The sequence below is a fragment of the Myotis myotis genome, unplaced genomic scaffold, assembly GCF_014108235.1.
Source record: "Myotis myotis isolate mMyoMyo1 unplaced genomic scaffold, mMyoMyo1.p scaffold_m19_p_6, whole genome shotgun sequence".
Classification (NCBI taxonomy): Eukaryota; Metazoa; Chordata; class Mammalia; order Chiroptera; family Vespertilionidae; genus Myotis; species Myotis myotis.
The window spans coordinates 94,046,713-94,069,189 of record NW_023416368.1 but is presented as its reverse complement, the minus strand read 5'-3'; the positions used below and the strand labels follow the sequence as shown (position 1 = coordinate 94,069,189).

General features: G+C 39.5%; 1 protein-coding gene across 2 annotated transcripts in view; it reads left to right on the top strand.

Moving 5' to 3' along the window:
• ADRA1A (adrenoceptor alpha 1A) overlaps positions 1 to 22,477 on the top strand; it is a 109,191-nt gene that overhangs the window by 8,772 nt on the left and 77,942 nt on the right. The gene's annotated exons all lie outside the window — the stretch shown is intronic.

The window sequence follows — 22,477 nt, the reverse complement described above, 5'->3', positions numbered from 1 at the left end:
GCACATATAGGAGGCAGCTGATCAGTGTTTCCCCCTCCCCCTCTCCCTCCCTCTTCTCCCTCCCTTCCTCCCTCCTTTCCTTCCCTCCTTCTCTCCCTCCTTTTCTCCTTCCCTCCCTCCTTCCCTTCCTCTCCCTTCCTCTCTGTCTCTAAAATCAATAAGCATATATATCCCCGGTGAGGTTTTTTTTAAAAAGGGACATTTGGAGGAAGGAGAGCTGGCAAAGGGCTTATCAGGTGGAGGCAGTGAATGATTCATTTATTCAGCAAAATTTTATTGAGCATTTACTATGTGCCAGGCAGCTAGAGAATCACTGAAGATAAAGACCAACAAATCCCTGCCCCAATGGCGCTGAAAATCTGCACAAATTCATAGAAAAGTTTCAGATGGTGATAAGTGAAAAACAGTGAAGAAAAAGGGCAAGTACATATAATGACATCTAAATGCTGTATAAGGACTCTTGACTCAAGTGGATGTCCAAGATAAGCAGAGATTGTGCTGCTTCACCACAGATACAAAGGGACCAGGCCCTTGATTCCTATGGAAAAGGTTGATCTCTTGGAAATAATGGTGTAGAGAGAATCTAAGAACCATTATAATTTTAAGATCAGAGACCAGTTTTTCAGTTAACTCTTGCTGTACCACAAACCATCCGAAAATGTAGAAGTTTAAAGCAACACCATTTTATGATTGGTGATTCTGTGAGGAGGGGATGAATCAAGGCCCAATTTGTCCAGAGGTTGGGGCTGGCTCACAGAATCGGTGGCCTCTTTTGCCCCAGTGGTCTAGACTAGCTTTCTTACTAGGTGTACCGGTTAATAATGTGGAGTTTGTAATCAAAGAAAATACAATAATTTAAGAGAAACATCAAAAGTGCTTTATTCAACGTAATGTCCATTGCTAGCTACACATTTCCCCCATCTTTCAGGTAATTTGTGGATAACGTCCCAATTGAACTTTTCTTGTTTTGAAGCAAATCAGAGACCCAATTTTCTACTTCTTTGTATGTTTTGAAGTGCTGCTCAGAAAGTGCATGTGCTATCAATTGGAACAAGTGGTAATCTGAAGGAGCAAGGTCTGGTGAATACGGTGGGTGGGTTAATACTTCCCAGGCAAGATCTTTTAACGTGTCTTTAACTGCTTTTGAAGTGTGTGATGGTACGTTATCATGAAGCAAAATTACTTTGCTGTGTCTTCTGGCATATTCTGGTCATTTCACGATCGAAGCATGGTTCAAATTGATTATTTGTTGTCAGTAGTAGCGATCAGTATTAATGGTTTCACTTGGTTTTAGAAGCTCATAATACACCACACCTTCCTGATCCCACCAAACGCAGAGCATTGTCTTCTTTCTGAAGCGATTTGGCCTTGCAGTCGATGTTGATGGTTGACCTGGATCAACCCATGATTTTGTGCTTTTGGGATTCTCAAAATAAATCCACTTTTCACCGCCAGTCACAATTCGATGCAAAAAAGACTTTCCTTCGTGCCATGGAAGCAACATTTTACTGATGACTTTTTGGTTTTCCATTTGTCTTTCATTCAGTTGATGTGGCACCCATTTTCCTTCCTTTAAGATCTTTCCCATTGCTTGTAAATGATCAGAGATTATTTGCTGAGCAACGTTTAATCTTTCTCCAAGTCGTTTTTGAGTTCGACACACATCTTCATTCAATAATGCTTGTAATTGTTGGTCTTCAAACTTTTTAGGTTGAGCTGGACGTTCTTTGTCTTTCACATAGAAATCACTTTTAAAGCATTTAAACCAGTGTTCACAAGTATCTTGAGATGGAGCATGTTCACCATAAGCTTCCGGAAGTATACGATAACTTTCTTTTTTCAAAATAAAGTAATGAATTAACACTTCCCACAAATGTATTTTTTTGGCATGAAATTTGACATTTTTAAGCATAAAAATAACTCTGATGTTAACACCTTCAACAAATTTGACATATGAAGTTTTGAAGCTTCTTGTAAATACAACAAAATAGCATACATATCAAATCGCATATATATCAACAAATGTGTAACTCCATCTATTGAAAAAAATATGCATTATTAACTGGTACGCCTAGTACAATGTGGCAGTTCTCTCAAGAAGAGTCAGGGCAGATGCTGCCAGGCTTCTGAAGAGCTAGACCCAGTGTTACTGCTCCTCATCCTGCAGTGAAAGCAAGTCACAAGGCAAACAAGTCAGTAGGTTCAAGGAAATAGACTCATCTCCTGATGGGTGAGCAACATGGAGGTGCATAGCAGGAGGGGGGATTACTGTGGCCATCTTACACCACATCTACCTCCCAAGCACATTAAACAAACGTTTTCTTTCACATACCTTTTATTATTTATTGAGAACTTCCCATGTGCTGGGCTTGATGCAATGCATGGAGTAAAAACAGTTGGGGTCCTTGCCTTCCTGCAGGTTTATAATCTCCATGGGGAGATAAAAACATAAATTTGATAATCACATAAGAAATCCCAAACTACATACACTGAAGAGGATGTGGATGGTGCCTTCCTTGAAAATATATACTGTGGATAAGCCTGGTCCTGGGCAGGGAGGCAGAAAAGGCTTGTATGGAAGGAAGGCTTGACCTATGAGCTGAGATCTGTAGAATGAAGAGGTGTTCAGTGGCTATAGGAGAAAGGCGGGAACAGAGTGGGCAAAGACTCTTACCTGGCTGGCTTGATATTCATGATATTTTCCAGAAGATAAGAGATAGCTGGTGTCAAAGGAAGCTGGAGAGAGAGGGTCCAGGCCAAATAAGCCATTAGAGCCATTCTGTGAGTTTTTTTACTTTTATCCAAAGATGACCAGGAACAGGGATGACATGATCAAGCCTACATTTCAAAAAATCAGACACTTAGTGAAAAGAAGACTGTGGCTAGACCAGTTGGGAGACCTTTACCCGGACAGGGAAGAGACATCCTGCCAAGACAACCCCCACGTGCGGTTGAAAATATGTATTTCCATGAGCTGCCGCGGAGTTCTGGGCTGCCCTTAGTGTCATTGCCTCCGGAACACACTGACGAGAAAGCCTCTTGCTGATGAGTAGTATAACCAGACGTGGCTTTAAATTAATTGTGACTCTTTCCACAAGACAAATCTGTCAATGAAGATTTACTATCGTATCCAAAAGAGTGTGCTGCGGGCTCCGAAGACATCTATAGTGAGTTTTAATAATGCTTGCAACAACAGCCAACTCTTTCAAACCAGGCTGCAGACAGGCAGGTCATGACTTTGAAGAAGATAATACTTAGTGACTAAGGTATTGTTACGTTTTGGTACTTCAGGTTTCAGGTTCAGATGAAGACGTTTTTCTAAGGCCTTTTCCTTGTCTAGCAGGTTCTCTGTCTTTCAACCCTGCTATTTGGCACGTGCATAACCCCCCTTCCATATTTCATTAGACATTTATATGTTGACTTTGGGGATGTGAAATTGCTTGTCTGTGCTTTTTGGCCACATTTTATAAAGTTGTATGTTTTTTAAAATTCCTTTTCTATTTTCAAGCCCATATTTTCCCCATTTTTTTCTTTATTGATTAAGGTATTTCATATGTCTTTAACCCCTCATTGCCCCCCTACCCAACCCCACCCATGCCTCCACCTCCCCTGGTGTCTGTGTCCAGTGGTTGGGCTTATATGCATGCATACAAGTCCTTTGGTTGATCTCTCCCCCTTAGCCCCACCCTCCACTACCTACCCTCTGAGGTTTGACCCATTTTATAGAGTGAAGATATTAATCATAATCTATTATATATACTGTATTGCCAGTTTTCTCATACTATATTCAGGTGTAGTAAGAAAAACATAGCTTGTTTATTTTCCAAAAACCAATGTGATCTTTTTCATGAAATTCCACACACACACACACACACACACACACACACACACACACACACATTTTAGTTAAATCCGAGAAGCTCAATCAGATCTGATTATTTCAGCCTCTTTGGGTTACTCAGCCTTGCAGATTTGCCTGCTAAGTTGTTGACCAGGCCCAGGGACTCACATTGCCTCATGGTAGTTGTGAGGGGGCAGGAAATTAGGACCCTTGGCTGACCCTTCATTGTGGTTTTTAGTGCCCGGCACTGGGGAGTTTGGTTCAGTCTAGTTGGCGCTAGTCCCAGCCATCATGCTCTTGTTCCATAATGAGTCTGAGGATGCTCCATGGGGACTGATGTCGGTCTGATGACCTAGCTCCCTCAGTCCTCACTGTGAGAACAGACCTCAGGGTTTGTCTGTGACTCCATGTGTTTCCTGGCTGGGGTGCCACTTGCTTTGTTGCCATTGGTCAGGGGATCACTTTGTCTTTCCATGCCCCATGATCACCTTCCACAGGCTCCTGAGTCAAATCCTCAGCAACGTTCCATCTCCGTCTCAAGGTATGGAGAGCCCTGTGGGCTCCTTCCACACAATGCCAACCCACACCACGCAGACGTGCCAGCCCAGGGCTGCTCTCTGCCCAGCCACACTGGCTGCCACTTTAATAGATACAGTAGACCTTCTGTGTCATCTCCCAGAGTGGACAGTGGGAAAAAGCAACTTCACTCTCACCTTTATCTTCTTAAACTCCTCTATAGTCCTTGTGCTGTTTTTGTGGCTTTTACCAATATATGGACATTTACATTTTTTGTATGTAGTCACATATTTTAATGCCTTTTTCATGGTTTGGCCCTTCTCAGGGATTCTTGGAGAGATCTTCCGTGATGTAAGTCAGATAACCTCTATCTTCCCCTAGTTCTCTTAGAGCACCATTTGTACTCCACCTGGAATTTATTTTTGTATATTGGTAGATGATGTCTAATTATATTTATTTTGAAGTTGTTAGTTATTCTTAAAAGACTTATTGAATAATTTCTTCTTTCCTTTCTTATTTGAAAAGGATAGATTATATTAGAATCTTGACATATTAGAATCTTGACTCTATTTTGGGACTCTGTTTTGTCCCATTTATCTGTCTCTCTAGTATTGGTGCCACATTATTTTAATTACTGTGATTACATTATACATTTGAATATTTTCTCATTTAAGTTCCTGGATGAATATTCTTTTTCAAAATTTTATTGTCCGTCTTGCACATTCATTCTTCCATGCTGGGGTCCAACCCCAGCAGGTCCAGGGGTCCGCAAAGGTGTGGACGGAGTCGGCGAAGAAGGAATGACACAGAGACAGCGTTCAGTTGATCAGCAGCCTAGCCAGGATCTCCAGCGAAGTTCTGATCAGGATCTCCAGCGAAGTTCTGGTTAGGATCTCCAGCCAGGTTCTGTGTCCATGTTCTCTTGCTAGGTTCTCCAGGTTCTCCAGCCAGGTTCTGTAGCCATGTTCCCTCACTAGGTTCTCCAGCCAGGTTCTGTCCAGGTTCTCCAGCCAGGTTCAGTCACCAGGTTCTAGTCAGGTTCTCTTGCCATGTTCTATCCAGGTTCTGTAGCCAGGTTCTCTCTCTAGGTTCTTCAGCCAGGTTCTCTCGCTAGGTTCTGTCTCTAGGTTCTGTGGCCAGTTTCTGTGTCTAGGTTCTGTTTCCTGTTGTCTTGTTACATCTGTATTTATACCAGTTGATTCCAATCCTATCAATCTCTATTCCAAAGGTTAGGGCGTTTCTTATCTCCATTCCAGGGAGTAAAGATTATGTAGCTTAAGCATGATTGTTTGTAGTTAAAGTGATTAATTACCCGCCTGGCACTTAGTTAAGGGGTTTTATTCCCTCCCTAACTTCAGGGGAAAATCCATACCTGGGGAAACAACCTTTCTCAGAGAGGTGACCTTGGTTAAAACACATAGTGCCAAGAAGGTGAGCAAACATATTAAGAACAGTATGCCATATATGCCAGGTCCCTTGAAACAGCAAGCATGGACCAGCTCCCGGCACTTCCAGGAAAATTCTGAGCTCATTTTGTTAAGTTATACCTCTGCCCCCACCAATGCGCCACACACACACACACACACACACACACACACACACACACACACACACCACATGTTAATCATAATGTTTTGGAATGTATAGATTAATTTGAAAAGTGACATCTTTATCACACTGAAACCTCCTTAAGAAATAGGACATGTTTCTCCACGTGCTTTTCAAACTACTTTTTTTAAGCTTTATTTTTATTGTTGACACTATTATAGATGTCTCCATTCCCCCACTCTTTGTCCACCTCCACCCTGCCCCTGCCCCTGGCCCCTTTTCCTTATTTTGAAGATTGTTTACACTTTTAATCACACTTACTACCACCTGCTGGAAAACTGATTATGATAATGAAATTGGGAAATACTGTTTGGTATTTTGACATTAGATATGACACTGATTGTTCAAGACACTTCCTCATATCAAGGAAGTATCTTTCTATAGTTTATAGGACAATTTAATAAAAAATGAATTTTTAGTTTTATCAAATGCTGCTTTTTGATATCAATTAATATTAAGATTTTTGTTGACATTAATTTGATAAATGTGATTTGTAATATTATTCTATACATTATTGAGTAAAATCCTACCTGTTAAGTGGCATTATTCCTTTTTATGTTACTGCATTATACTAAATATTTTATTTCTGGTTTTCATCTATATGTCCTTTTTGTTATTGTGTTTTTCTCTTTTATATTTATTTTGTCTATATTTCTATGTGAAATTACTGTATTTTATTGTATTGTGCTATCTTTGTCACATTTTGGTACCAAGTTTATTTTAACTTTATGAAGCTAACTGTGACACTTTCTCCCCCCTACAATCTGGAACAGTTTAAATAACATGAGAATTATGTGTTCCTTGAAGGTTTGAAAGAACTTGCCCATAAAACATTTGGGCATAGCTCCTTTTATGGATGCAATTTTTGGAGACTGGTTTCTATTTCTTCCATGGATAGTGGGTTATTCTGATTGTCAGATTTGATAATCTTTGTTTTCTTATTTTCCATTTTCCCTTTCAATGAGGTTTAACATTTTAGCTTAGAATTCTACATGAAACTCTGAAATATTTTCTTTTCTATCTTTCGCCCTTTCTACATCATATATTTGTGTTTACTTTCTGTCTTCACTTAGATGTTCTGGGAGGTTATCTATTTTATTAGTTTTTTTTCTTTTTAAATTTTTATTTATTGACTGATTTTAGAGAGAGATGAAGAAGAAGGGGGGAGAGAGAGAAACATTAATTTCTCGTTCCGCTTATTTATGCATTTATTGGTTGCTTCTTGCATGTGCCCTGACGGAATCAAACCCGCCACTTTGGAGTATCAGGACAATGCTCTAACCAACTGAGCTACCCCGCCAGGGCTATTTTATTGGCTTTTTGTTTTTTCCAAAGAACCTATGTCTCAGATTTATTAATCATTTTCATCTGTTTTCTAGTGCACTAATTTAATCTCTAGAGTTTTTGAATTATATTTTGTTCTTTTATATTAGCCTGAGCAGAATGTTTGGTTGGTGCATTCTAATTCTTTCTTGTCTAAGATTAATAACAATCACTTGAGTTCCTTCCTTTATTGTTTTGCTAAGTAGTGCTCTCATCCAGTTGACCTGTGTTTCTACTCTTAATCTCCTTTGTTTTGTTGTAGACAGGAGAGAATTTATTATTATTTTGTTGTTGTTGTTTGTTCATTTGAAAATAATTGGTATTTTTACACCCCCCCCCTTAAAAAATTAATTTCAAATTTACTGCATTGTGGTCAGAGAATGTGGAATTTATTGAGGTTTTTCTTTACGATCTAATATATGATCAATAAGTATCATACTTAATATATTTAATGTTTAATATATATGTTAACTAAATTTTAAATAGTGGTGTTTTTAAGATCTTCTTTTTCATTATTATTTGCCTTTATCTATCATCTACTTTATTATCAAATATTGAAGGAGGTATGGTAACTCTTTCCATTGCTATTAAAAATAACTCTCCTAATTATTTCTAATCATTTTAGCAGGTTTTTCTTTATATGTTTATGTTGTTGCTTGATACTTAAACTATTGAGTCAGTATTATCTTTATTTAGACTTTTTGTTCTATTTATTTTTCCTTAATAGTACATTTAAAAATAGAATAGTATAATCGCTAATATATTTTTATTTGCATTTGTCAACATGCCTTTGCCCATATTTTTATATATGCACTTGTGTTTTTTGTATCAAAAAGATTTTTCATAGTCTGTGTATCTAATCTGGCTATTTGTCTCTTAATAAGGATTTAACTAATTCCCTGTAACAGATATATTTAGTAAGATTTCTGTCTTCTTGTTTTATGCTTTTAGTCTCTTGCAAAATGGATCATTTTCTTTTTGTTTTTAAATTCTGTAATATTTTGAAAAGGTTTCTCCTATTTTTAATTCTACTAGAGATGTCCTTTGAGCTTTTCAAATGCATTTTTAACCTTCATTTTTCTCTTACCCTTATCCTACCACCCACCCACCATTGCCCATGTAAACTTCTATTTTCTCTCCTCTCTGAAACTTACATCTTTGGGTTAATAGCATTTTGCATTTTAAATACATATAATTACCATTAAGTGTTTGTAGTACCTAGTCTATCTTTTGTATCTTTCTATAATATAGTTTAGTGTAATACTAATTGCCATGTTATTACATACTGTAATTTACTCACTCGTGAGCTCTGGATTTCACTTTATCTCCCATGTGAACTGGGGCCAACAAACTGTCACCTGTTTTTGTAAATAAAGTTTTATTGAAACACAGCCATGCCCCTTTGCTTACAAATCATCCATGGCTACTTTCATGCTCCAGTGGAAGCGTTGAGTAGTTGCTACAGAGACTGCATAACCCACAAGGTTTAAAATACTTACTATTAAAGAAGTTACTGTATAATGCCAAATAAAAATTTACCAATAAAGGCATAAGCAAAACACATTTTCTAAGCCCTTACGTGCCTGAGCTTAAACACATGAAAGATAACTTCTCTGAGCATAGAGGTCGAGTTATGCTTTTTAAAAAATTTTTTGAAATACTGTTGTTACTCCTTTGTCTCTTGGTATTTCACGCTTTATAAATGACTTGAGGCCAACTTGCTTATTGTTGTTGTTTTTTGTCAAGTCTTCTTTTTATTTATTTTCTAGCCAATATGCTTACAGAATGGTTTCCCTAATCAAACTTAAAAATGTCTCCTGGAAACTTCTAGTTTGGGGGATTATGTTTTCAGGGCTACTTCCTGGAACCCAGTGCACATTTTAGCACCCAGTGCTAAAACTAATCCTCCAGTGACACCTTCCTCAACTCACTCTCTCTTGGAATTCATACTACTGATATTTTGGATCTCCTATACCTGCCCTATTTTTTATTTTGCTTTTTTCTTATATTATTCATCGTTTTCTTATTTTCTTTTGACTTCTATTTGAATTTCTTGCTTGTGTTGTATTTTACTTGTTATATGCAGTATTCTTCACATTCCCTCCACTTCTCTCCATTTCTATAGCATGTTGTAACGTCTTCATTATTGCTGATGCTTGTTTTATAAACCCAATAGCTCCTGGAGTATCATTTCAACACAACTTAGAGGTTTGCTTCCATATCACTCTTTTAAAGATGGGCTTTTGCTCTGATTCCTCAGCTTGATATCCTCTACTGAACAGCTGAATCTTTTCACATGAACAATAATTCTCTTTTTGTTCCACCTCACAGAGGACGACCTAGTTATAATATTTTTAATGGGCTCTCTTTGGTCCCTGTCCAAATCTGCCAGACTCAAATTAGGGGAGAAGAAAATAATTGTCATTGTTGTAGTTGAGTACAGATCTATTTCCATAGGAGCAACGAAGGAGATGGAGGAAAAAGGGCTCACTTTTGCACAGAAGCTTCTTTGTTGTGTTTGCTGGGCACAGCGGGCACAGTGGCCCTCCTCTGGGCAGTTAGTTGCCAGTAAGAAACCTGCTGCTTACAAGTTGATTGTGTAGTTTGATCCATTATAATGAGAAATGTTTTTGAAATTTTCCTTGCACTCTGCCGCATGCTTTTAAAAATGATTTTGCTGTCGTTAGGAAATAACTAAAGGACAGTCTCAGAAATTGATTTATTTTTTAAATATTTTTATTGATTTCAGAGAGGAAGGGAGAGGAGATAGAGACAGAAACATCAGTGATGAGAATCATCAATTGGCTGCCTCCTGCATGCCCCCTACTGGGGATGGAGCCTGCAACCCGAGCATGTGCCCTTGACTGGAATTGAACTCAGGACCCTCCAGTCTGCAAGCCAACACTCTATCCACTGAGCCAAACAAGCCAGGGCAGAAATTGACTTTTTAAAGGACATTCTAGGATGGATGAAATCCCAGAAGAACAAACTATTCCTAAAGAAATCATAGCAGTAGTTCTCAGCCAGGGGTGAGTCTGCCCCTTAGGGGGCACTTGGCATGTGTGGAGACATTTTTGGCTGTCATAATTTCACAGTTGGGGTGACAAATGCTATTGGCATCTAGCGGGTAGAGGCCAGGGATACTGCTAAAATGCTATAATACACAGGACTGCCCCCACCACAAAAAATTATCCAGCCTCAAATGACAATAGTGCCAAGATTGATACCCTCTGGCTAATTTGATATGAATTCATAAAATCTATCAAAATCTTTAGAAAACACCACATTTAAAGCAGAACGCCAATTTTTATTATTCATATTTTTACTGTGTTTCCAACATCATGGCTAGTGATTACTAATAAACTGAGGTTTCCAGATGCCTAAGGTCCTTAAAAAAGTAAGGACCTATATTTTGTAGTTGTCTATCCACTATTTTTTGGTAAAATTTATATAATAAAAAAATTCACTATTTTAACCATTTGAACATGTATAATTCAGTAGCTTTTAGTGCAATTACAATGTTGTGCAACTATCATGACTATCTACTTCCAAAACATTTTCATCATCCCAAAATATAACCCATACCTTTTAGCAGTCACTCTCCATTTCCCCCATCCCATGCCTCTGGCAACATCAGTCTGCTTTCCATTTGAATGGATTTGCCTGTTCTTGATAGTACATATAAATGGGATCGTATAATATGTGACCTGTTATGTCTATCTTCTTTCATTTAGCATATTGTTTTCAAGCTTCATTCATTTTGTAGCATATGTCAATACGTCATTGCTTTTTATAACTAAATAATATTTCATTGTATGGATACCATATTTTATTAATGTATTCATTCAGTTGATGGACATTTTAGTTGTTTCTACTCTTGGCTCTTGTGAACAGTTTTGGCTCTTGTGAATATCTATGTAAATGTTTTTGTTCAGATACCTGTTTTCAAATCTTTTTAAAATATATTTTTATTGATTTCAGAGAGGAAGGGAGAGGGAGAGAGAGATAGAAACATCAATGATGAGAGAGAATCATTGATTGACTGCCTCCTGCATGCCCCACACTGGGGATCTGCCTTGACCAGGAATTGAACCGTGACCTCCTGGTTCATAGGTTGATGCTCAACCACTGAGCCATGCCGGCTTGCCCTGTTTTTAAATCTGTTTGGCATATACCTAGGAGTAGAATTGCTGGGTCATGTAGTACTTATATGTCTAATGATAGAGGAACCAACAAACTGGTTTTTTTAATTCTTTTTTTTAAAATATATTTTATTGATTTTTCACAGAGAGGAAGGGAGAGAGATAGAGAGTTAGAAACACCGATGAGAGAGGAACATCGATCAGCTGCCTCCTGCACATCTCCCACTGGGGGATGTGCCCGCAACCCAGGTACATGCCCTTGACCGGAATCGAACCTGGGACCTCTCAGTCCGCAGGCTGATGCTCTATCCACTGAGCCAAACCGGTTTCGGCCAACAAACTGTTTTTTACAGTAGCTGCCCCAACTTACATACCTCCCACTAATGTATGGCAATTTTAGTTTCTCCACATTTTCACCAATACTTATTTTCCTTTTAATTATAGCCATCATAGCGGGTACTAAGTAATATCTCATTGTGGTTTTGCTTTACTTTCTCCTAATGCCTAATAAAGTTGAACATATTACCTCTTGGCCATTTATCTATCTTCTTTGGAGTAGCATCTATTCAAATTCTTTGTTCATGTTTTTTATCCCACATCACATGTTTATTTGGACTTAAACACTTATAATTTCATTCTAAACACTTTATTGATAAACATTTTGATATATGTAGTTATGCTATAAGGAATATACAAATCAAAGCTCTATGAATAATACACAGGGTTTTCAAAAATTATGTTTCATAAAGAATACAGAGAAAGGAAAAATAACCACACATCCAATAGCTCAGAACCATTTTAAAGTTAAATTGTCTTTTGCTGTTGAGTTCTTTATATAGTATTTCAAATACTAGGTCCTTATCAGATATATGATTTGTACATATTTTCTCACATTCTATCTGTGGATTGTTCTTTCACTTTCTTGACAGTATTCTTTGATGCATAAATGTGTTCAATTTTTATGAAATCCTATTTATCTACTTTTTCTTTTGTTGTTTGTGCTTTTGATGTCATATCTAAGTAATCATTGTCTAATCCAAGATCACAAAGACTTATCACTCTGCTTCCTTCTAAGAGTTTTTTAGTTTTAGCTCTTACAGTTAGTCCTTTGATCCATTTTGAAGTAATTTTTTTATATGGTGTGAGGTAAGGTTTCAACTTCATTCTTTTGCACATAGAAATCCAGTTGTCCAAGCACCATTTGTTGAAGATACTGTTCTTTCCCTCATTGAAAGTTCTTGACAACTTGTCAAAATTCCACTCACTATAGAAACAGGAGTCATTTATGGACTCTCAATACTCTCCTATATTCTATATGTATATTATTCCTAGACAGTTTCATTGTTTTGATTACTGTAGCTTTGTAATAAGTTTTGATATTGATACCCACTATTTTCTTTTACATTTTCAAAAGTTAATAGAAACTTCCAAAAAGACTATCTCTTGTTAAGAAACTATGTAGAATAGTACCAGTACACTATTCCATGGAAATTCCTAAGTTCAAAAGCTCTGAAGATAGAAAGTTCTACATTCCTAATTTGGGGCCAAAACCTGACTTCATCAGAACTCATTTGACACCAAACCCAATCTGAACTCACATGAATCTATACATACTATGACATCTATGAGAATATATATTTCAGAATATGCAAAATATGAAATCTATATTTTATATAATACACTGAGTTGCAGAAAGATTTATGTTTGCTTGTGAGGTGCTGCCCCACACCTGGCTGGTGCTGCCCCTCTGGTGGTGGTGTGCACTGTACAGTCTATGACGTGTATTACCATCATAACATTGGAAAATCCTGAATTCCGAAGCACGCCTGATTCCAATGGTTTGGAAAAGAAATGGTACACCTGCATCATTCTATTAGGACCACACTGGTATCTCCTGATACTCAACACTCTGGATAATTTTTTATCTTTGTTTAGAAAAACAAGAGGAGAAACAAATCACTATAATGTGCTTTGTGTGACTAGCATTTATGGCACAAGTGATCGCTGTTAGGCAATAGGCTAGGCACTTGATCTCATTTTAAATCTTTCAAAACACAGATTCTGTAGGAAAAACTAATGAAGTGACCCTTGGCAGTGAAAAGTTGTGAGTAGTTTTTCTGACCAATTTTTATTAAGTCAGAAGAAACTGTAAAGGGAAGCTAAGAAACTATGTAGAATAGTACCAGTACACAATTCCAAAGACCTAAATTCAGGTCTTGCTTAACTCCTGTAGGTGGGAAATCAAAGAAAGTTTTCCTCCTCCTGTTGGGTAGCTGATGTCTGTCCTGTCCTTGGTGTGAGGACTGCTTCTTTGCCTTTTACAGTTTTGTTTTGCCTCATCATTCCTGAGAGAAAGTAGACCTGCCCAGATTCCCTGTCACCTCCGTGTGGCCCTCTGTAGCCATCACGGACTATTTGTGATTTCCAGATAATTCTCCTCCTGCAAATAGTTTACACAGTCTAAAATTTTGAATTTTCCTCAGTTTCTTTAGTCTGAACATTGCCATTCTGGATCATTCTTTAAAACAAAAATGCTAGGTTACCATTGAGGTGCATACATTCAGCTCTCTGGTTCATCCAGTCCTATATCCTTAGCCTATTGTTTAAGTGTCATTTTACTTAATTCCATAGTTCCCCTATAAAATTATCTGGAGGTATTTTTTACCCTTGTTTCACCTGCCTGAGAAATGAGGCTCATAGAGGTTAGTTTATTCAATGTCACCAGTAACAGAAGGACCATCATGATTCTTCCTCTTTGACGCATTAACTTCCTCAATATAACCATGCTGATTGAATAGAAAACAGGCAATGGTCATGCCACCGTTTCCACAAGACAATAGAAAATCCTACACTCTCACCTGGCCAGTGTGTCTAAGTGGTTGAGCACCGACCTGTGAACCAGGAGGTCACAGTTTGATTCCCGGTCAGGGCAGATGGCTGGGTTTCAGGCTCGATCCCCAATAGGGGGCATGCAGGAGGCAGCCGATTGATGTTTCTATCTTTCTTTCCCTCTCTATTTCTCTCTGAAATCAATATATATATATATGTTAAAAAGAAAATCCTACACTTTCAATGCTGACCCTGTCATTGCTAGCTCATATAATTTCCTGGATGAAGGGGAGACATAGACATATGAGAGAAATTGAAGCTGGAAAAAAAATCCAGGACAAATAAATGCATAAGCAGAGAATAAGGAGAGCAGGGAGTTAATTATTAACAATGTGAGTCTAATGTTCACTGAGGTCTCAGATGTTTTCATGTCCTGATCTTATCCTCAACTTGCTGATTAGTCAAAAATTGTTTATGAACATTCAGCATCTACTATAGGTTCAGTCCTAAACTAAGTTTTATAAAGGATCCTGAAAAAGATCTACTGCCTTTAAGTCTAACTGAGGAGGAAAGGATAACACCCATGAAACAATAGTTATCAGGACAAGATAACATTCCTTATCAATGCTGTAGGAGTTCGGAGGTGAGATGTGTCAGGAAGGGCTTAAATGGTCATGGAAACCTCTGTGGAAGAAGGGAATCTTCAATTGGGTCTTGAAAGGCAGGATTTAAAAAGCCAAGCTCCAAGGCAGGGGTGAGCACGGTAGGTTCTTGAGCCAGTGAGATAATCCCCTGGAGAGTAGTTAAGTGTGTGTGTGAGCACGTGAGTCTATGCAGGAAGGGCCATGGGAGACACTGATCAGGGTTGGTGGGACAACATTCTCCGGGGTGTCTTTTTCTAAGAGAACATGGGAAGACATTGTGAGTTTGGAGCAGGCGAGTGACATGGTGGATCAGTGTTAAAATAAGAGTAGATCAGCTGTGATGGCAGGACGTGTTGAAGTGAGAAACTCAGACTGTTTGGTTTGAGGGAGGCCCTGAACAGGGGTGTGGCCATGAGACACAGCGAGTGGTGCAGAGAGACAAGACATTTCAAGGCACAGTCAAGGAAAATCAGAAGCTGCTTATGAGGAAGCAGAGTAGGCTAAACAAAGGCAGTATTAGAGCTTTGAGTATGTGGTGGAGGGTTGTGGTGCTCTGGACAGAGATGCTGGAAAGAGGAAAACATCCTAGCCAGGGCTGGGCAAACTTTTTGACTCGAGGGCCACAATGGGTTCTTAAACTGGACCGGAGGGCTGGAACAAAAGTATGGATGGAGTGTTTGTGTGAACTAATATAAATTCAAAGTAAACATCATTACATTAAAGGGTACGGTTTTTTTTTTTTTTTTTTAGTTTTATTCATTTCAAGCGGGCCGGATCCGGCCTGCGGGCCGTAGTTTGCCCACGGCTGTTAGACAGTCATTATTTTTTTACCATATTCAGCCTAAAATCATGGTGTTTAAGTGGAACTATCTAGAACTGTGTTATCCAATACTTAGCCTCCAGACACATGTGGGGAATTAAATTCACTGAAATTAGATAAAATTAAAACTTTAGTTCTTCATTCAGGTTAACCAAATTTCAAGTGTGCAATAGCTAAATATGCTATAATGGCTACCACATTGGAAGTCAGGTATAAAACAATTTTCATTATCTCAGAATGTTCTATCAGACAGGACTGATCTAGAGATCAGTAGAAAATATTAGCATTTGGTGAAGGAGAGCTCTTGAGGTGAGAATGGGAAATTAGTGACACTAAGTCAATGGGTCATCTCTCAAGGAAAAAGGCCTAGGGCTAAATTTTAGGTCATGTATGAAGTTGAGAGAAACAGGCAAAAGAAGAACAAACAAAAATTGCCAGAGGTTTAGGAGAACTGGGAGACTCAGCATAGCATAAAATCCTGGCAACAAAAAGAGGAGAAACTGTCAATGAGGAGGGCATGAGTGTGTGTGTATGTGTGTGTGTGTGTGGGGGGGGTAATGGGGGGATAAGGACACATATGTAATACCTTAATCAATAAAGAACTTTAAGAAAATGAGGAGGGAGTGGTGTCAATGTCAATGCTGCATAGAAGTCAAGGATAAAGAGAACCAGGACAAAATTGTGTTTAGAATCTGAGGTCATTTGTGACCTATCAAACTCAACGAAGGAGTAGGAGAGAGAGATGGAGTTAAATAGGAACACCATAAATTGAGACCGGGAGAGGAGATCAGGGCCTAGGAACATCTCAGTGGAGTGGTAGGGATGGGGGCTTGTTCAGGAGGATGTGGGGAGAAGAAAATAGAGGTGAGGAGCAGAGCCAGCTGTTGGGAGAAGGAAGAAGAGAAATGAAGGAGACAACTATCACCACCAAGGGCTTCATGGACGGTTATTTTTATTTTTTCCAAAAGAATAGGAAGATGGGTTAAAAAAAGAAGAAGAAGAAGAAGAGGATTAGAAGAAGCGGGTGCCTGTGTAACGCCTAATGGTTGGGATGAAACGAGAAAGGGGTCACGAGGAGGGGATTATACTCTGGGGGCTCAGGAGAGAAGGGATAAAAAGAGTGGGTGGGCTTGTGGCCATTGACCTCTGAGATTGGAACAGTTGCTTAAAGCTAGAGGCTGCTTTAGCTTGGTTTGCTCGCTTTTGCTCTCTTGTCTTCCCACTTGCCATGCACAAGATTCTTCCTTTGGATCGATTTAATTTTGATTTGTTTTTCTAATGCATTAGACCTTAACATTTGTGCAGTGTTACTACCTAGCTTTCTGGATTCCTCTAAAACCATTGTAAATAGACATGTGTCCTTATTATTTGTCCATGTCAGTGTCATCTGTTTTAAACTGTAAGGACAAGGACAGAGTCTGTTTAGCATGTGCTCCACAGGGCTTATCATACTACTATGAACATATGGGTAATTCATTCAATACTATTAAATTGTAAAGATCAGTAATTATACTTGTATTTGAAGAGATTCTTTTAAAAATAGATGTATACAGTTGAATATGTGGGTATGCCTGTGTGTGTGTCTTGCTAACTCCACTGATCAAAGATAATTCATCCTCCTTGCCATTATGGTAAAGAGTTATTAGAGATTGATTTAATTTTGGATTTTAGTTTATTATGGACTGGTACTAAATGCTTTCTGTGCACTATTTTATTTAGTCCTTGCAGACATTTTGAGTGATAGGTGTTCTAATTCTTATTTCAGAGGTGAGGAAATTGTGGCAGAGGCTGATTAAGTAACTTGCCCAGGGTCATGCAGCAAGAACAAGGGGCAGAGAAGAAACTGGAACCTGGTCTCTCTGGCACCCAATCTTGTGCCCTTAGTGTCCTCTGTGTTCTCAGGCAGTGTGCTAAAGTGGCTGCTACCATGACTGGGTTGGCCACAGCTATGATCATGCCCACATAAGGATGTGTTTGCTCTCTACAGCCATAAATCTTCTCTCGTTACTGAGAGGTGGAAAAAATGGTTTGGGGGAAATAACACAAATAACACCTCCTGGTGTCAACCCAGCCTTGATGGGGGACAAAAACGCTTAGCAACTCTTTCAAAGTATCCAAGACAAAACTTGACCTTTAAGCAGTTTCTCCATTTAGAGTTAAATTTATCTTCAACAAATATGGTTTGAATAAGTCAAGACCTCCTGTTTTAGCTATTTAACTGGGAAGGTAATATTTCCAATTCAATTTAAAAAATTTCCTTTGCCAAATTCCTCAGGACAAGAAAAAGAAAAGGAGAAAAAGGAATGCTAAAGTTCAGAATAAAAAGAAACTTCCCAGGATGTGCATTGGTGCAAACCATAGCTGTGGTCATCGTAAATATCACTTTTTCCTTTCCAAACCAAAGTCTGGGGTTTCCATAGTAACTGCTATTACTCCAGCTGGTTTGCATCATGTTTTTTGTATAGGAGCCAATGGAGCAGAATCCAGCTATGTCACAAAGTTCAGGCATCACTATCAAATGGATCTTCTGGGGCAAATACCAGAAAGAAAATTATTGCGCACAACACCTTCTCCCACCCAAGCCCTACCTTCCCAACCCTTTGTGCTTTGCTATTATGCTGACCTAGTCCCTAGAGCACCCAGAGTGGGCCTTCTTCTCAAAGTCAGACCATTGGCTGCCTCCAACTGTGACTTCTCCCTCTGTCTGTGTGCACTGGAAGGGAATTAGAGCTGTGGCTATTGATTTACTAATCAGAGTGTTCTTGGGCAATAGCGTTTCACAAGCATCAGAATGTAGATTTGACAGTCCAGGCCAACTGGACTGCAGACTGGAGAGATTGCATTGCCTCCCTGTGGCTCACCCAGGCTTTCAGATGAAAGTGATTTCTCAAGGTCACTGCAAAGCTCAGTACAAAGGTGTCTCATATGGAGAACACATGGTGTGAAGGCACGAGAGAAGTTGTGCCCAGAGTCAGAGACTTGTGTTCCTCTTCTCACCTTTGATCTTGGCAGAATGAGCCTGACCCTGAGGACTTCAGTCCAATCATGGGACTATCATAGGAATATATGCCTTTCCTCTCCCCACGCCCTCTCACCATCCTCATCCCAAGCCCTGCTCCTATTTTCTAGGTGTAGAAAAGGAACTAGGGAGAAATATGTCTCCTCCCACCAAAGCATTTCCACTTCTTAAAATAAGTCCCAGCTTTCCTCTTCTAAGAAGCCATCCCAGAGTGGACTAGGATCTCACAATATCTTTTGTTTACTTTATGCAAGAAACATATTCAGAACCTCCTGAGTGGCAGACACCAGGGGAAGGCCCACACTTATCTGAGCCCAATAAAGGGCCATGATTATTACACAGACATGGTCGGAAGAGGGTGCTATTCCAATTTGGGGGACAAGTGGTCAAAAAAGGCTTCGTAAAAGAAGTGACTTGACTAGCATGATCCATAGCCGTCTAATCTAATTAGCATGCACATAATTATAGCATAGATTTTAAATACCTCTGCATGGGAGTCTGTCTTGTTATCTCCTTAGATTACAAAAATCTTGAGTGTAAAAGCCTGGTCTTTATTATACTGGGTTGAAGATCTGACTTAGAACAGAGCTGAGAGCGTAGAGAGGGTTATCGTGGCCTTGACTCTGCCTTCAGAAACAAAAGGACAGACTGGAGGATCCATAGGCAGTTTGTGTGAGAGGGTGGCCCTGTGCAACAGTGGGAGACAGCTAAGCATGAGAGAGAAATGGGTTGACACCTGAGCCCAAAAGCTGAAGAAGGGGATTTGCATACAGTGCTTTTATTTTCTACTATTTTCTACCATTTTCTACCTACATTTTAAGCATGATTTCAAACTTTTCTATTACCCTGGATCAGAAGCTCCTTAATTGCTTCCTCTGTGACTGGGAAAGTTCTTTCTCTCCAGGCCTCAAGTTTTCATTTGATAAATGATGTGTTGGCCTGGGTGATTGTCTCTTAAGTTCTAAATTGTATTTCACAGGCTTAACCCGAACCAGTCCAAATCAGCTTTGAATCCTCAGGGTCTAAACACACTAATAAGTACTGAATAAATATTTGAATTAAATTAAAGAGACTCAAAGTCCAGCTCTACATGTGAGATGATAAGACTGGGCTTAATGAAGAGTGTGGAGATCTGGGTGAGCTGTGCCGTGCTTTGTATGAATAGCAGAACCACGGGCTGGGTTCTCTACCTGTCGCAGAGGCTGGGAAGGTGGCTTGGCTCTTTAGGCTGGCCCCACTTGGCTGCTTTAGATGTGGATTCAGGCAAAGACTGGCCTGGGTCTTGTGTTGTGAAATATTTAACTACAAAAGAGAAAAAATAAATTATTCAAGTTGTTAAATGTGGTCTTATAAACTAAAGAAAGCCTCCAACTTTTTTTTTTTTATTTTTATTTTTTTTGGTGCCAGAAAAAGAAGCATGGTCTGAGACATCTGTGTGATTGGGCGCCTGTTTTGGTTTATACTCGGTTCTGACTTCACTTTACACAGCCCCTAGAAACAGGAGTCTTGTGTTCAGTACGGACAGCCAACTGCGACAACTCAAGCCAAAGAAACTGGAGTTTTCCTAATTCTGTTGTAGTGCTTCCATGACTTAAAGACGCTCTGTTTCCCTGTCCTCTGGGTTGCCTTCATAGAGATTCAAGTAATAGTTAGGGTAGGGACTAAAGCCAACAAAGGTGGGAACACTTTTTTTACATCGTCTCCAATACGTGTTAGGGTGTTGGGGTGGCAGAGGAATAGCCATTGCAAGTTTCATAAAGCAAACACTTTTTTCCCTGTCCTGATGTCAGGCATACTTCCGCCTATCTAGTTGAGTACCCAACAGTTATTGTAGACTTTAATTACTACTTCTTTTAGCTATAGATCCACACCCTCCCTGACACTATTTTAATTCTAAATAATCAAGGTGAAGCAAAAATAAATAAAAAGTCATTTTAGATGGGGCTGCAAAGACACAGGCAGATGCCTAGTAGAGGAAGGTGAACTCCGTGTGCTTTTTTTCTACTCACAAGACAAGTATTTTCCAGCACCTATGTGCTAAGCAATGTTACATCCACTTTTGTTTAATAATCACAGTTCTGTTAAGAACAGGGAAGTTAAGGACCATTGCCTAATTAGAAAGAGGCAGGGCTGGGATTCAGACCCGGACCCCCTGACTCTGGGAGCAGCCCTTTGCCCCACAGCACGTTACCTTCCTGGGCTGGCCATGTGCTTCCTGCAGTCCTTTGGAACTATATTTAACTGCATGAAGCCTGTGGTGACCGGAGCATCTAGCATTGCTACCCCCCACCCCAAACTGCTGGCCCCTCCTGCAGAAGACAGAGAAAAGCACTTCCTTCTGAATAATGAGCAGAGATTTTTTGGGAATTTCTGAGATCTCTTTGTAGTTACTTTGCACATTTGGTATACAAGAGGCTACTCGTTTGCTCTTTCATAATGCACCTGCAGTTTTGGACAACAGCGATGAAGTGAGCAATGCCACGTGCGTTATGGCCATGAAGCCTAAGTAATTTGCTGCACTTCTTACAGAGTTTGCTGAGAGTTTTTAGTAACAGCGCTGCAGTTTGCTATTCGCTACTGTTTTTGAGAACTACGGATCATTAGGAGTTTTGGTCCTAATGCAGGGATGCAGTCCAACAGTATCATTAGCCCTGTGGCTCTGGGTGATTTGGTGGGCTTTCTTTCTCTCCAAGAATATGGGCTCACGAAAGGTAGGAAGGGACTTGTATAGTATCCATGCTTAAAAAGCTTCATTTTCCGAGGCCATGAGATTACTCACCAAGCAGATCAGTATCCAGTGTGGTATGCTGCTCAGAGCACTTCCGGTGAGTCCAGCTTTGTCATTGATCACTTTGGGCACATTGTTGAATGTGCCCTACAAGAATCTGCATTTCTTGCCTGATAAATAGGGTTCGTTTGAAAGTTGCCCAGTGACCTCAGAACCATATTATTGAAGAGTCGTGTGTGAGAAAAGATTTGAGTGCTACAAAATGTTGAGTGTCATAAAAATGTAAGATTATCTGGTTACATAGATGACGGTGCGTGAAGGATCCTTAGCTAAAGTGGTAGCCAGTCTATCAGTGATGAGGGTAGAATGGTGCAGTCCATGGACAGGAGCCCAGCCACTGACTGCTTGTCACTGGGCTGTGAAGAGAGTGAGTGTCTGGAGACGTTTATGGCAATGTGACCGAGTAATTTTATGTCTGCTGAATATAGTAATAAAACTTAGGCCTTGAATTTTCTTGGTATTTTAAAATTTTATATTTAGTATTTCTCTTTCTTACATTTAAAAAAAGTACGGTGCACAATGGATTTGGGGAAAACTAGCCCTTCACACGGATGATACGAGAAACTAGGTATGTGAAATATCAGAAGTTCAGGAGATAATTGGGAAATTAAAAGTCTGTATGGTTTACCTATCCAGAGAAAGGCCGCCAGGAAATGGAAAACATGAGTCCATTCCAACTGAGTCGCTTCTCTACCTGTTTGGTGTCCTGGGGACACAGAGGACATGCTCTGATGTCTGACCTTGGGGACTCACTCAGTATCATCAGAAGGAATTAAAGTCCAAAGCACAGGGCTACAGCTGCTTTTCCTAAGATGCTACCGAGGACCATAGGGCTTGTGGCTCTTTTCCTGGGCTGATGGGGCCTAGGTGAAGACAGCCGTGATACAAAATCCACAAGAAACCATGGTCAATTAAGAAGAGAGAGAATGCTAAATGGGCAGACAGCA